Here is a 15905-nt window from a genome sequence, read left to right as displayed (position 1 = left end):
CTCCAGAATTACACGGAAAATGGAGTCAACCTAAAATTCTATATTCAGCCAGATTGTGAAGTGTGAGGATAAAGACATTTGCAAATGTTCATGTTCTTTTTTTTTTTTTTGGCCGCACCTCGGGCTACTTACCTGATCAGGGATCAAATCCACACCCCCTGCAGTGAAAGTGCAGAATCTTGACTACTGGACCAGCAGGGAAGTTACAGATATTTGTGCTCATCAGGACTGTCCTTAGTATGTACCTTTTGTCAGAATAAGCATGAGGGAGATCCAAGAGCAATAACTGCATAGTATTTCTAGAGAACAAACTGTTCATTTGGAGGGAGCAGGAAGGCAGAGGGATCCACCAGGGATGTTGCTATCTAATGAATAAAAATAAAAATAACCTGATGTACTTGAACATCATGAAAGGAAATGTGTAATTCTGGAGGAATTTTAGAGGATGAGTCAGTTATAGGAATATAGAAAACTAAGCCAATAATAAAGATTGTTTTTAATTGCAGGAAAAATTAAAAAATTGTACAAGAAAGGAAGTGTAATTGTTTCGCACTGCTTGGTCATGTTGAGTTAATCAAAAGTTACGTATAGTATAATCATATACATAGAAATGAAGGAGGAAAAAAATGCATGTGAAGGTGTGAAGTAGGGCATGGGTGGGCAGTGTTACAAGAGAGCCTAATCTTCACCCTCCATAGTAGGAAGCTAAAAGATATAAAACTGAGCAATCTCAAAATAGCAGCAATACAGGGATGTCACTGAGAAAGACAGAAGCAAATACTAGAAGAATATTCAGCTAATATAATGGAAAAAAATGTTGTACTTGAGAAGTGGTACTCAGGGTAGAAAAAGAGGAACAGTATACCACTTTTTCCCATTATGAGTCTTAGAGTATTATTTAACTTTTAGAACTCTGTTCAAAGATAAACTATTGTTTTAAATAAAAGAACAACAAATACCTACTTTATTTTTTCCAAATAGTCCTTTGAAAAACAAAGTGAATGAAGTGAGGAAAGTGATAGTGGTATATGAGGGAAAACTTCAGCCCTGATGGTTATATAGTTCTGGACAGTGGTAATTAGCATCAACAATAATCACGTGCATTCTCAGTTGCTCAACTGTGTCTGACTCTTTGTCAACCCATGGACTGTAGCCCACCAGGCTCCTGTGTGCATGGAATTATCTCTGCAAGAATGCTAGAGTGGGTTGCTATTTCCTTCTCCAGGGTATCTTCCCAACCCAGGGATTGTACCTGTGTCTCCTGCATTGGATTCTCCTCAGTGGTAAAGTGGATTCTTTACCACTGAGCCACCTGGGAAGCCTAAAATAATCACACCCTTAACTTTTATAAAGAAAAATTGTAGAGAATTGAGGACACATAATAGGGGAACTCAATCCCATCCGGAGTTTGTGGAAGGTTTCCATGTAGAAGCTTACAGTTCAGCTTCTACATGGAAAGAAGAAGCTACATGGCAGCTTCTACATAACCTGTCAAGGAGACAGATTATGAATAGATAATTTCAACACAAGGCAGAAGTAGAAAGGACAGAAGTACACATAGATGGGTTTAGAGCACAGAGGAGGGGATATAGCCCAGTCTAGATAGGTCAGTAAAAACTTGCTAGAGTGAAGAATGACTAAAGATACGCAGGAGGATTGCTGCTGCTAAGTCGCTTCAGCCATGTCCGACTCTGTGCAACCCCAAAGACAGCAGCCCACCAGGCTCCGCCGTCCTTGGGATTCTCCAGGCAAGAACACTGGAGTGGGTTGCCATTTCCTTCTCCAATGCAGGAGGGTAATGAAGGCTATAAAACAATAGTCAACCTGAGCAACTCAGCTCTTTTTGTGTTTTATTTTTTTAACTTCCTTGGTAATATTTTAACAAAGAGCTCCTCAACAAAGACAAACAATGCTTTTTTCAAATCACTGTACATTTAATATTTCATTTAATCCTCAAAACAACTCAGTATGGCTGACAGATCATTTTTCAAAATGCTACTTGAGAAATAAAGATATGAAAGAAACCAGACACTGACTGACTGAGCCGCTTTTATACAGCTAGTTAGCTTTATATCTGAGATGAGAATTCAAGGTCAGATGAAAATTGGGAATTCAAGGTGGTAGTTTCTTATAGTTACTGAAGGGTGAGCCCCCAAATTAGATTTTTAATATCTACAACATTCGTATCTCACCCTGAACCTGCTGGGGTCACCAATGCTGCATGACCCTACTGAAGGACTAATTGTTCCAACCCTAATACTTTGGTGAGTTTTATTTCTAAATTAAAAATCGAGGTTTGTAATCTAGCAAAAGATGTTTTACTAGAATGCATGAATTTATTTATAGGAAAAATCTTCAAGAAACATAAGTTAAAATCCGACAAAGGAATGACCTTTGCTATGGAAAAACAAAAGAAAAATCAGGTCTTTTCTGAAAAATCTGGGACACTGAATCATTAGCAATATGCTTCCCCCCTAGGGATATAGGTCACTTTCAATATTTGCCAAAGTGTTAGATCAGCCAGGCAGTAGAAAACGTTTTTAAGCTTAGTAACCGAGCTGCTTCGACATCTTTTGGTAAAAGTTTAAAACGTCTCTGGCCCCATTTTATAGAACATATATCTTTGGTATGTGACATCTCTCCCTAACTATATTTGTGAGAGAATAACCATCTATTTAACAATTTTTATTTTGTATGTAGGGGCTTCCCTGGTGGCTCAGCGGTAAATAAGCTGCTTACTAATGCAGCAGACACAGGGTCAATTCCTCTAGAGAAGGAAATGGCAACCCACTCCAGAATTTTTGCCTGAGAAATCCCGTGGACAGAGGAGCCTGGCAGGCTGCTGCTGTTGCTGCTAAGTCGCTTCAGTCGTATCCGACTCTGTGCGACCCCATAGACGGCAGCCCACCAGGCTCCCCTGTCCCTGGGATTCTCCAGGCAAGAATACTGGAGTGGGTTGCCATTTCCTTCTCCAATGCATGAAAGTGAAAAGTGAAAGTGAAGTTGCTCAGTTTTGTCCTACTCTTAGCGACTCCATGGACTGCAGCCTACCAGGCTTCTCCGCCGTGGGATTTTCCAGGCAAAAGTACTGGAGTGGGTTGCCATTGCCTTCTCCAAGGCTACAGTCTAGGGGTCTCAAAAGAGTTAGACACGACTCAGAGACCAAACAACAATAATTGTGCTTCTAGTAAGTGTACCATGTATAAGGTTGTTTTGTTGCAAAATTACAGTGATTACAGCTCTGTAAGAGGGTTTGGGGAAAGAGGAGGAATTTGTAATCTGAATACGAAAAATCTTAATTATTCAACTGACTAAAAGTATGTCAGTCTTCTCTGCTTTGCAAATAAACTAGAAATCAGGGGCAAACTTAGATCAAGAACAAAACCTCAGAGATCTCTAGGCAAGAATACTAGAGACAGTAGCCATTCCCTTCTCCAGGGGCTCTTCCCAACCCAGGGATTGCACTTGGATCTCCTACATGAAGGAGGATTCTTTACTGTCTGAGCCACCGGGAAAGCCCAGTAACTAAGAAGACAGGCATTAAAAAAGAAACTGAAGCAAATTTGTTGTAGGGTGGAAAATGAGAAAACACAGATACTTTCTTTTTAAGAATTAAAAGCTACCTGAAATCCCACCAACCAGAGATAAGGATTATTAAAATTTTAAGAAACATCCTTCCATACTTTATATGTATATATCCATCTGTACAATAAAAACTATATATTCTGTTTTATAACTTGGAATGGAAATTTAAAATTTTTAAAAAAAATTAATCAATATATCATAAACGTATTTCTATGTCAAGTGCTGCTGCGGCTGCTAAGTCACTTCAGTTGTGTCTGACTCTGTGTGACCCCATAGACAGCAGCCCACCAGGCTCCCCTGTCCCTGGGATTCTCCAGGCAAGAACACTGGAGTGGGTTGCCATTTCCTTCCCCAATGCATGAAAGTGAAAAGTGAAAGTGAAGTCGCTCAGTTGTGTCCGACCCTCGGCGATCCCATGGACTGCAGCCTTCCAGGCTCCTCCGCCCATGGGATTTTCCAGGCAAGAGTACTGGAGTGGGGTGCCATTGCCTTCTCACTATGTCAAGTGAGAAACTAAAATGTCCTGTTAGTTATTACATAGTGTGTTATTAGATTAATTTATCAAATTTCCATAGAAAGATCTTTATTTGGGAATATCAGAAAATCTGACTTTTGATGTATATAAACATTAAAATGGTAGACATTCTTATAACCAAAGTCTTTGGAATTCCTTGTTAGTTTCTGAAGATAACCTCAGAAATGGAATTGCAAGTTATATTGGTGAAGATTCTTTGGTTGCAAGCAACAGAAACCCAGGTAGAACTAACTTAAGGAAAAAGGAAGAATGCATTGACTCACATTCATTCAAGAATCTTTATGAAGTAACAGAGCTTTTGTTCATTGGAAACTATGAGGATACATTATTTATTTTCCAAGTTGGAAAACAGATCTGCTCAAAGAAAGCTATAGGAAACGTTTTTGTGTTTTTACAGTTCCCACTTGAGACTGTTCCTCATTTCTATACTCTGATGAGTAGTCAGCAAAACAACAAAGAGGAACCCTGCCGATCTGCAGTGCACTCTCTCAGTGCAGCAGTCTCCTCTCTAGTGTGTTGGCGCTGAGAGTTCTAGCTGCCTTGTCCTCCCAGGACCCCAACTCCATCTTCTCAACTCAGAGAGATCGTGAGGCTCTCTGAGTTCCCCCTCTTTGCAATGTGGTACGAAAACTCTCCCAGTGTTAAAATGGGGTAATCATAGAGCTAATTTTGTTTGTTACCTCTCTCAGAAATCACATCGTTCTGTACTGTCTGATGTCCAATATCTAAAAACTGTTTTGTTTTTTTTTTCTCATGTATTTTCTCTGTCTTTTAAATTGTTTCAGAAGGAAGGTAAATGTGGTCCCTGTCACTTGATCTTGGTCCAAAGTGAAGTATCTGTCTCAACAATGATTCTTGGCATGCCTGTCATGTGCCAGTCACTTGCAATCCTTCCTTTTATAGAGCAGTGATCAAACTACAGGAAAGTCAGAAGTTGGGATAGCTCCAAGGACCTCAAGACCCAAGCATATAAATGCTACCAGATTTTAAGATCTCTGTTTCTCTGTCTCTTTTTCCATTCTTGTGTCTCTGTATTTTTTTGCACACTGATGTCAATCTTTGCTTCTGTAGATGAAGTGAATTCATGAAGAGTACACAGACAAAGCAACTTGTAATTTTATTCTTCCAAGCTTATCTTTTTTAGAAGGAGATGAATCTTTTTCTCAACTTCAGTTTCACAAATCTCTGGGAAGGAATGATGAGCCCATTCCTTGAATGAATCAGCAGGGCTGGGGAATCAGGAATTTAAACTGACCCAGTCTGGATCATGGCCTACCTTTGTGCCCAGAGATCTGGAACTTTCAAATCATATACAATTACAGAGGAATTAAGTGAGCAGCCACTCCAATTTGCATCTAAAGTTCTGGGCATACTATTTTTGATACTTAAAGAACTACTTTGAAATAGTTTTAAACTTCATGACATTCGCCACTGGTTAGTATTAAGGCTCAGATGCTTGCCTAATATGTTGTGTAAAGAAGCTAAAGTAGAAGTGCATTCTCAGTCGCTTCAATCCTGTCTGACTCTTTGTGACCCCATATGCTATAGCCAGTCTCCTCTGTCTGTGGGATTTTCCCAGCAAGAATACTGGAGTGGGCTGCTATGCTTCCTCCAGGGGATCTTCCCAACCACAGGCAATACAGCACTCATCTCTTGCATATCATGCGTTGCTCTGAATTCCCTGGAGCTGCGAGCCACTGGGAAAGCCCTAGGTAGAAGTAGCCTTAATATTTAATTAATGAATATGGTTCAGACTAGCAGTATGTTATTTAAAAAAGCATATGAGGATCCAAAAGAACAAGAGAGAACATTAAAACGGCAAAGGAGACATTTAGAAACTACCAAAAAGGAACTTAATAATGAGTTTGGGAAATATTTTCTCATTCATTGAGCCATGGTCAAGAAATTCTTAAAATATCAAGGGTAGTTATGTCGCAGTCTGGACGAGAAAAAACTTTAACCTTGGAGTCATTTTTGATTTGTCTCCCCACTCTTTACGTTTTCAGCCAATTATTTATCCAGTCCTGTCAACCTTCACGGGCCTCTCCTTATCCAAGTCACTCTCATCTTTCACTTGGATACTGGAAAGGTCTTCTAGCCTCCTTATAAAGGAGGCTTGTGCTTGCTGCCCAGCATCAATTTCTGGTTTTTCTTGGTAGCTGGACTCAAAAATTTCCATTGGGGAAAAAGAAATCCCTATCTCATTCTCAATCATGTAATTTGGGTGGGATTAACCTCACCTTCAATTCCAGAAGTGGATTTTGGTTAGTTTAGCTACTCAGTGAATTCCTAATGATGTAGTGAATTCACTAATTCACCTATTCCTCTGACTATACTGATTATTTTAGGCCAAATGAGACAAATGACATGTTTGTTGGGGACTTCTGGGAAGTAACTTCTATTTTTCCTTTGTTTCTGTATAAAAATGTCACTTTCTCAGGAAAATTTCCCTAATCTCATAATTTACATTGTTCTCTCATGCTGTACACCCCTATAATTATTTTTTATGATAAATATTGCCTTTGTAATTACTTATTTAAAGTTTACCTCTTTTTAAAGAATATGCTCTCCCTGGGTGCGGATCTTCCTATCATTGAAATATTCTCAGAGTCCAACACAAGACCTGAGACCGTATACACAGTGAACAAATCAACAGACCAAGAATGAACATGGAGCTCAGAACCTATAGAGAAGGTAAAAAATGTATTTTAAGAAGGAATGAGCAATCCACCAAATCTAGCTTACATGTCAAACTAATATTCATGAATCTGAGTATCTTGGTTTAAATTCCAACTTAGATTGGGCTAAGAGAGGAAATGTGAAATCTTATCATGCCTTACAAGTCAACTTTTGACTATACGTTCCTTATCTAATGTGCTCTGTGAACTCATCTGTGTCTATGCCTGTGCATGTCATCATTTTGGAATTTTCTTATTCACTAATTCAATGAGTTTGTATTCATTATCTCCCCTGCTTACACCTGCTATAGATGCTAGAGAGAGGATAAATAAAATAAGATCCCATAAGAAATTTACAGTTTAATTAGAAAGGTAGATGTGTAAACAAATTATAATATGACATTGTAATTGCTGAAAGAAGAGAATAGTGATTATGACTTGCTTCAAACATGAGGTGTTATTCATCAGAGGTCTTTCAGTTAGAAGTGACAGAATCCCAACTTCAAATAGCCTAAGCAGAAAAATGCAATCTACTGGCTCATGTAACTAAGAACTCCAGGGTTGGAACTGAACTGAGGAACTCAAATAATATTAGGGTTGGGCCTTTCCATTTCTGTCTGGATTTATTTCTTGCTGTTTGGGCCTCATCTCCTTCTTCTGAAGATGGATTCTGAGGTGGATTCTGTGGTGTAGCATTCAGAAGCCACTTTTAGGATGGAAGTACTGGTTTCCCCCAGCTATGGGGAGTGTTGGTGTTGACGGCTTAAGGCTGATTGTCTCTCTCTGGGAATTGCCCTTGCACAAAGGAGGAACCTCACTCAGAGCAAGGACTATGCTTCCTCCCTGGGAGTGGCTTGCATCCCAAAACTGACCAATGAGGAATACCAAAGCCTGGCCTCTTTCCTTTACCGAAGATATATCTGAAGACCCATTAAAGCTTTAGAACTATCCATGTGGGAGGCTGAGAAGTTTGAGGAACTGAGATCTGACTTCTGGCAAATCTGTTCTATAAAGAAGAGATACTGAGTTTATTTTGTAAAATTCTGGATAATAGGGTAGTAGTGGAGAGAAGAGAAGAGGAGCAAATACAAAGTGAAATCAAAGATTATTCCAACTAAGACAAGACCGTGCACTTTGCCTCTGACTCCTCTTTAGGACTTTGCAGATCTCCATCAAGTATTTGAGTGCAAGTGTTTGTGTGTGTGTGTGTGTATGTGTGTGTGTGCGCGTGTGTATGAAAGCAGTGAAGAGACTAGGCATCCTCCTCGGACTGCCTAGGATGGGGTGGAATACAGGTATATTTGTAAGTTTACAGACATAATCTGAGGAAATAAGTTCTACAACTTTGCAGAAACAGTGGGTAGGGCTATAAACACTATAGGTTATAAGGTTTAACTAGTGAATATCTGGATATATGTGCTACAGCAATAAATATTTTAGAGAATAGAGTATAACTTTATTCTCCAAACATTTGTGCAGGAACTAACAGTAAAACTAATAAATGACAATATAATAAAATAAAGATAAAATGCTATGGAAATAGAAAGGTCCTGAGTAGCTAACTGATATAGTAAAGACAAATTTTGAACATCATCATTTAGTTTTACAATACAGAGAAAGACTAAGGGAAGAGTTAACTTTAGAAATAACCAGATCTAAATTTATTATAAAAAAATGAGATATCAAGAAAAATGGGAAATTCATTCTCCATGAAAATTTAAGACATAAATTATGTTCATCCATCTATCATGACATATATAAAATAATCAAAATTCTAGGCTCCAAAAAATATTTCCAAAATGATTTTCTTAAAAAATAAAGAAAAAAGAACCCTCAGAAGTACCCACTGAAGAAGGACCTCTACAAATTAATTTACAACTGTGGATTATAAACCCTACCAGAAGATAGACAAATATATTAGACAATTCCTGGAGAGCCATTTCTACCCTGTTACTGGGGTTGTTTGATTGTGTGACTTAATGCATAAAAGCACAAAGCTGAACTGAAATAAAATAGCAAATTAAGAGAGCCATCTACTGGTAGCTCATTGAAATCTGTTTAATTTATCAGGATTCTCTGACAAATATATTTCCATAGGTGATACTGTGATTAACTTTCTGGCTAAATTCAATCTGACCAATCTTTTTGCCATACTTTTTATGGAGGATATCTCTAAATAATATCATAGTTATAACTTGAAGCACATATATTCACATGGAGGAGTTATTCTTTTACTGTTAGCCAACTAAACGATTACAGTAAGAATGGTAACAACAGGATATATGATGTTTAGTGATCTGTACAACATAAGAGCAGAAAATGTATGTCTAGTATGGCAGAAACCATCACAATATTGTAAATTAATTATCCTCCAATTCAATAAATTTTACAAAAAAGAAAGAAAATGTGTCTCTAGCACTGTTCCATGTATCTTACTTACATTAATTCTTAAACCCCCCACAAAATCATATAAATTAAGAGCTATTATTATTCTCATTTTGCAGGTGAAGAAGCTGAACATAGAGAAGCTAGATATCTCTACCAAAAGTCAAGCAGCTAAGAAATTTCAGAGAGTAGATTAGAACTCAAAAATTTGGAACAGACTGGTTCCAAATAGGGAAAGGAGTATATCAAGGCTATATATTGTCATCCTGCTTATTTAACCTATATGCAGAGTACATCATGAGAAACGCTGAGCTGGATGAAGCACAAGCTGGAATCAAGATTGCTGGGAGAAATATCAATAAACTCAGATATGCAGATGACACCACCCTCATGGCAGAAAGTGAAGAGGAACTAAAGAGCCTCTTGATGAAAGTGAAGGAAGAGAGTGAAAAAGCTGGCTTAAAACAATATTCAGAAAACTAAGATCATGGCATCTGGTCCCATCACTTAATGGCAAATAGATGGGCAAACAATGAAAACAGTGACAGACTTTATTTTGGGGGGCTCCAAAATCATTGCAGATGGTGACTGCAGCCATGATATTAAAAGACGCTTGCTCCTTAGAAGGAAAGTTATGACAAACCTAGACACATATGGATGTGAGAGTTGGACTATAAAGAAAGCTGAGTGGGGAAGAATTGATGTTTTTGAGCTGTGATGTTGGAGAAGACTCTTGAAAGTCCCTTGGACTGCAAGGAGATCCAACCAGTCCATCCTGAAGGAAATCAGTCCTGAATATTCATTGGAAGGACGGATGCTGAAGCTGAAACTCCAGTACTTTGGGCATCTGATGCGAAGAGCTGATTCATTTGAAAAGACCCTAATGGTGGGAAAGATTGAAGGTGGAAAGAGAAGGGGATGACAGAGGATGAGATGATTGGATGGCATCACTATGGACATGAGTTTGAGTGAACTCCAGGAGTTAGTGATGGACAAAAAGTCGCAAAGTAGTTGGATATGACTGAGCCACTGAACTGAACTGAACTGAATTTGGCTGCAGAGTGTATACTCTTAGCCATAACCAGATGCAAACAGCTATTGAGTTCATATTATCTCATTAGCATTGTTATGGTTTATATAGATACTAAGTCAAATTTGAGAAAGCTACATTTACTTAGGATGACAGATGTAAATGTAGATAATTGTAGCAAAAATAATGTGGTAAGTTAATTAACCTATGTAAAGGATGCTCTAAGACCATAATGAAGAGGCACTTAGCTCAACCGGATGGAGGAAGAATGGGATAGTGTCTTAGCTTGTTTTCTTAGTCATGGGACCAAGCACATTAAAATATAACTACTTGCTTACCTTTCTAGAGTGCAAAGTCCCTGAAGTCAGGGGCTATGTCTGCTTTCCTTACTCCTTTATTCCTCATATTGCGCACTACGTATTTGTTTAATGAATGAATGCAACTCATTACTGTTGAGAAAAAATTTTGAGACACAGAGTGATGAAAGATGAGGCTGGGAGAAGTGCCAAGGCCATTCCTAGAGGCCTTGATACATTACCCTGTGCTGCTGTGCTTAGTTGCTCAGTTGTGTCTGACTTTTTGAGACCCCATGGACTGTAGACAGCCGGGCTCCTCTGTCCATGGGGATTCTCCAGGCAAGAATACTGGAGTAGGTTGCTATGTCCTCCTGTTGATACACTATCAGTTCAGTTCAGTTCATTTCAATCAGTCAGTCATCTCTGACTCTTTGTGACCCCATGGACTGCAGCTCGCCAGGTTTCTTCGTCCATCACCAATTCCTGGAGGTTGCTCAAACTCATGTCCATTGAGTTGGTGATGCCATCCAACCATCTCACCCTCTGTCGTCCCCCTTCTCCTCCTGCCTTCATCTTTCCAGCATCAGGAAATTTTCCAGTGAGTCACTTCTTTGCATCAGATGGCCAAACTATTGGAGCTTCAGCTTCAGCATCAGTCCTTCCAATGATGCTTGACTCCTCAGTCATGTTCGATTTTTTGCAACCCCAAGGACTATACCCCACAGTAGTCTGCCTGTCGCCTCTATCCATGAAATTGTCCAGGCAAGTATACTGGAGTGGGTAAACATTCCTTTCTCCAGGGGATCTTCTCAACTCATGGATTGAACCTGGGTCTACTGCATTGCAGAAAGATTCTTTACCATCTGAGCCACCAAGACTTAACTTGTTAATTTCTTCAAACAGAACACATTTCTCCTCTATCACCAAATCTGTTCCATTATCTACAGTCTTTTGTTGTTGTGGTTTGAGTTATGGTTCATATATTATTAAATTCATGCTTTTGAAGTATACAATTCAGTATTTTTTAAGTATATTCACAAAATTGTGTAACTGTCATCACTAATTTTAGAATATTTCATCACTGCTCCTCCCAAAGGAAATCCCATATCAGTAGGCATTTACCATCTTATTCTTCCCTCCTGGCAACCACTGCTTCAGTTCAGCCTATACGGATTTGCCTATTTTGGACACTTCGTAGAAATGAAACTATACAATACATAGCCTTTTGTGTCTGGCTTCTTTAATATAGTATAATGTTTTTAAAGTTATTGTTTATTATAGTATAATATTTTCAAAGTTCATCTGTGTTGAAGTTTATATCAGTACTTCCTTCTCTTTTTTATGACTAAATACCATTCCATTGTAAGGATAGGTCACATTTCTTTATGTATTCAGCAATGGACAGACATTTGAACTGTTTCCACCCTTTGGCTGGTATGAATAATGCTGGTACAAATATTTGCATATAAGTTTTTGTGTTATACGATATATGTTCTCTTTCTCGAGTGTGTATGTACCTGGGAATGTTATTGCTGGGTTATGGGGTAATTCTACTTTCAACTTTTAGAGGAACTTATTTTCCAAAGCAGCTGCCCCATTTTATATCCCCACCAGTGATACATAAGAGTTCTGATTTTCCAAATGCTTGTCAACAGTTGCTATTATTTCATTCTTTTTCACAGCTGAGTATATACACCACATCTTCTTTATTCATTCTTCTGTCAGGGGACACGTAGGTTGCTTTCATGTCTTGGCTATTGTAAATACTGCTGCAGTGAATGTTGTCATGTGTGTATCTTTTTAAATTTTAGTTTTGATCCAGAATGGGATTGCTGGATCATAATGTAACTCGATTTTTACTTTTTTTTTAAAGAACCTGCAAACTGTCCGTCCGAGTGGCTGTACCAATTTACATTCCCACTAACAGTGTATGAGGGTTCCCTTTTCTACCCATCCTCTTCAGCATTTATTACTTGTAGATTTTTTTGATGATAGCCATTCTGACTGGTGTGAGGTGATACCTCATTGTAGTTTTGATTTTTATTTCTCTAATAATTAGCAATGTTGAGTGTCTTTTCCTATGCCTACTGGCCATCTGTATGCCTTGTTTGGAAAAATGTCTGTTTGGACATTTTGCCCATTTTTTTGATTGGGTTTTTTTGTTTGTTTCTTTTAGAATATTGAGCTGTATGAGCTATTTGTAAACACTTTTTGTGGTTAGGGTTTGCATTTCTTTGATGCTAGTGATGTTGAACATTTCTTTGGAGAAATGTCAGTTCAAATTCTTTGCCCATTTTAGAGTTGGTTTGTCTCTTTATTTTTTAGTTCTTTATATACTCTGGAGATAAGTCTTTTATCAGCAACATAATATGCTTATTTTGTCACTTTCTTAATGAAAATAAAAAACTTTTGAAGCAAAATACATTTAATTTTGATAAAGTTAAATTTAAAATCTTTTTCTTTAATCATTTACGCTTCTGTTATTGTATCTGAGAAACTTTTGCCTAACTTACAATCATGAAGATTTACTCTTGGGCTTTCTTCTGACAAATGCATTGTTTTAGCTCTTACATTTAAGTCTATGATCTATTTTGAGTGGATATTTGTGTAAGGCATGAGGTACAGGTCTAAATTGATAGCTTTGCGTTTGGTCCCAGAACCACTGAAAGGGAATCCATGGTGGCTCAGGGGTAAAGAATCCACCAACAAAGTTGGAGGACTCACATTTCCCAATTTCAAAAGTTACTGAAAAGCTACAGTAGTCAAAGGCAGTGGTACTGGCATAAGGATATATGTATAGAATTGCAAGTCCAGAAATACACCCATATATTTATGGGCAATTGATACTTGACAAGGATGCCACCACAATTTACTGGGGAAATAATAATCTTTTTTTTAAAATGGTGATAGAAAAACTAAATGCACACGCAGAAAAATGAAGTCATATCATATGCCAAAAAGAACTCCAAATGGATCAATCAAAGACCTAAGTGTAAGGGCTAACACTACAATATTCTATCTTCCTATCTTGCCAAAAAATACTTTTATAGCAACAAATTAAAAAATTGTTTAAATTTATGGTTTTATCTGACTGAACGTCATCAAAATAGGAAAGATGATTGAACTTAATTATTACTGTACATGTTTGTATATTTTCTCAATGGATTGGCAATGTCTGGATTAGTAAGAAAAAAAGATATGTATAACCCACAAATTATTGTTCAGTCACTAAGTTGTGTCTGACTCTTTGCGACCCCATGGACTGCAGCACACCAGGCTTCCCAGTCCTTCACTATCTCCCAGAGTTTGCTCAAACTCATGTCGATTGTGTCAGTGATGCCATTCAATCATCTCATCCTCTGTCACCCCTTCTCCTCCTGCATAAATTATTGCATGATATATTAGCTTGCTAGGACTGCCATAACAAAGTACAACAAAAATTGTGAATTAAACATTAGAAATTTATTGCCCCACAGTTCTTGAGGTCCATGATCAATGTGTTTGCAGGGCTACGCTCTTGATGATGGTTCTAGGAAAGGATCTGTTCCAGGTCTTTCTCCCAGCTTCCAGTAGTTCCTTGGCTTGTGACAATATAACTCAGTCTTCAAATGGTGTTCTCCCTGTGTTAGTGTCTCTGTCCAAATTTCCCCCTTTTAAAAGATCATCAGTCTTATTGGATTAGTGATCCACCCTACTTCAGTGTGACTTCAGCTTAATTAATTACATCTGCAAGGACTCTATTTTCAAGTAAGATCATATGATGAAGCAATGGGGGTCAGGACTTCAACAAATGACTTTCAGGAGGGACACAGTTCCATCAATAAGAGATTTTTTTTCATAAGTTAATATTCTTGCCTTCATTTCAGCAAAATAATTAGTAATACTCACCATCACCAATCATAAAAGAAAAAAAAAAAGACAAGGAACAGCAGGGTAAATAGTTTAAGATTGACTACTTTGAATAATTCCAGTGGGCTCTGGACTATAGACTTGGTCTCTAGTTGCCTGATACCCAGCCCTGGGATGATTTAGAGCAGGGGAGATACTAGTTTAGTGTGAGAGTTAGATAAAGAGATGGTTGAGGGTATAGACTCAGGATTGATTGGTTTGCACATTAAAGGCATGCTCAGTAGACAAATAGGTATTATCTGTAGGAATCAGCTAGCCTTTGGAGGAGTATTCTCTCCCTGGGTCTGTGAGGTCCCCAAGTGCCAGAGCATCAAAAATATAGAAAATAGGGCCTGGGCTCTGCACTCAAGCAAGGAGATTGTGGCATCAGCTGGTTCTAGGCGATTTGAGCTCCAGTCAGGATGATCAAGGTTGTTGGCAGTGACTGGGGAAGAAAGTCTGCATTAAATGCAATACTGATGACACCACTGGGGACCTTAAGAAGCTGATCACAGCTCAAACTGGCACCTGTTGGAAAAATATGGTATTGAAAAAATGGTACATGATTTTTAGAGACCATGTATCTCTGGGGGACTATGAAACCCATTATAGGATGAACCTGGAGCTTTATTACCAATAGAGGAGAATTCCTCTTCCCTGCCCTTCCCTCTTTTCCCACATTCCTCCCACTCCAACTAATATGAATGCTTGTTTTTGGAAACTCATGTTGATAAAAACTTAGAGAGTGAAAAAAAAAAGAATACAGAAAAAAAAAAAAAAACATAGCTAATACAAGATTTGACCTGTAATGATTGGATGCCAAAGAGGCAAACACAGAATCTAATAAATATAGTTAGAACAACTTCATCCCTACTGGGAAGCTATAATCAAAAAATGAAAAATATTAAGTGTTGTAATATGTGTTGGAAAAGATGCAGAGAAGTGGGAACCTTCACACATTGCTGATGGAATATAAAATAGTACAGTTGCTGTAAAAGAGTTCTGCAATTTATCAAAAAGTAAAACAGAGTTATCATATGATCTAGTAATTCCACTACCACATATACACTCAACATAATCAAAAATAGGGATGTAAACAGATACTTGTGTGCTAGTGTTCACTGCAGCATTAGTCACATATCCAAAGAGTGTATATAACCCAAGTGTCCATCAACAGATGAATGGGTTAAACAAGTGGCATATTCGTACAATAGAATGTTATTCAGCCATAAAAGGGATATAGTACTTATAAATGCTACATCATAAATGAACCTTTAAAACTATAGGCTAAGAGAAAAAAGCCAGACAAAAAGACCATATGTTTATGATTCCATTTATATGAATTAACCAGAATTAGCAAATCCATAGAAAGAGAAAATATATTACTAGTTTCCAGGAACTAGTGGAAGGAGTAAAAGAGAATGACTGTTTAATCAATATGAGGTTTCTTTTAAAGGTGATAAAAACATTTTAGGACAAGATAGTAGTGACAGTTGCCCAACATTGTG

The sequence above is a fragment of the Bos javanicus genome, chromosome 3, assembly GCF_032452875.1.
Source record: "Bos javanicus breed banteng chromosome 3, ARS-OSU_banteng_1.0, whole genome shotgun sequence".
Lineage (NCBI taxonomy): Eukaryota > Metazoa > Chordata > Mammalia > Artiodactyla > Bovidae > Bos > Bos javanicus.
This window is presented reverse-complemented; position numbering follows the sequence as displayed.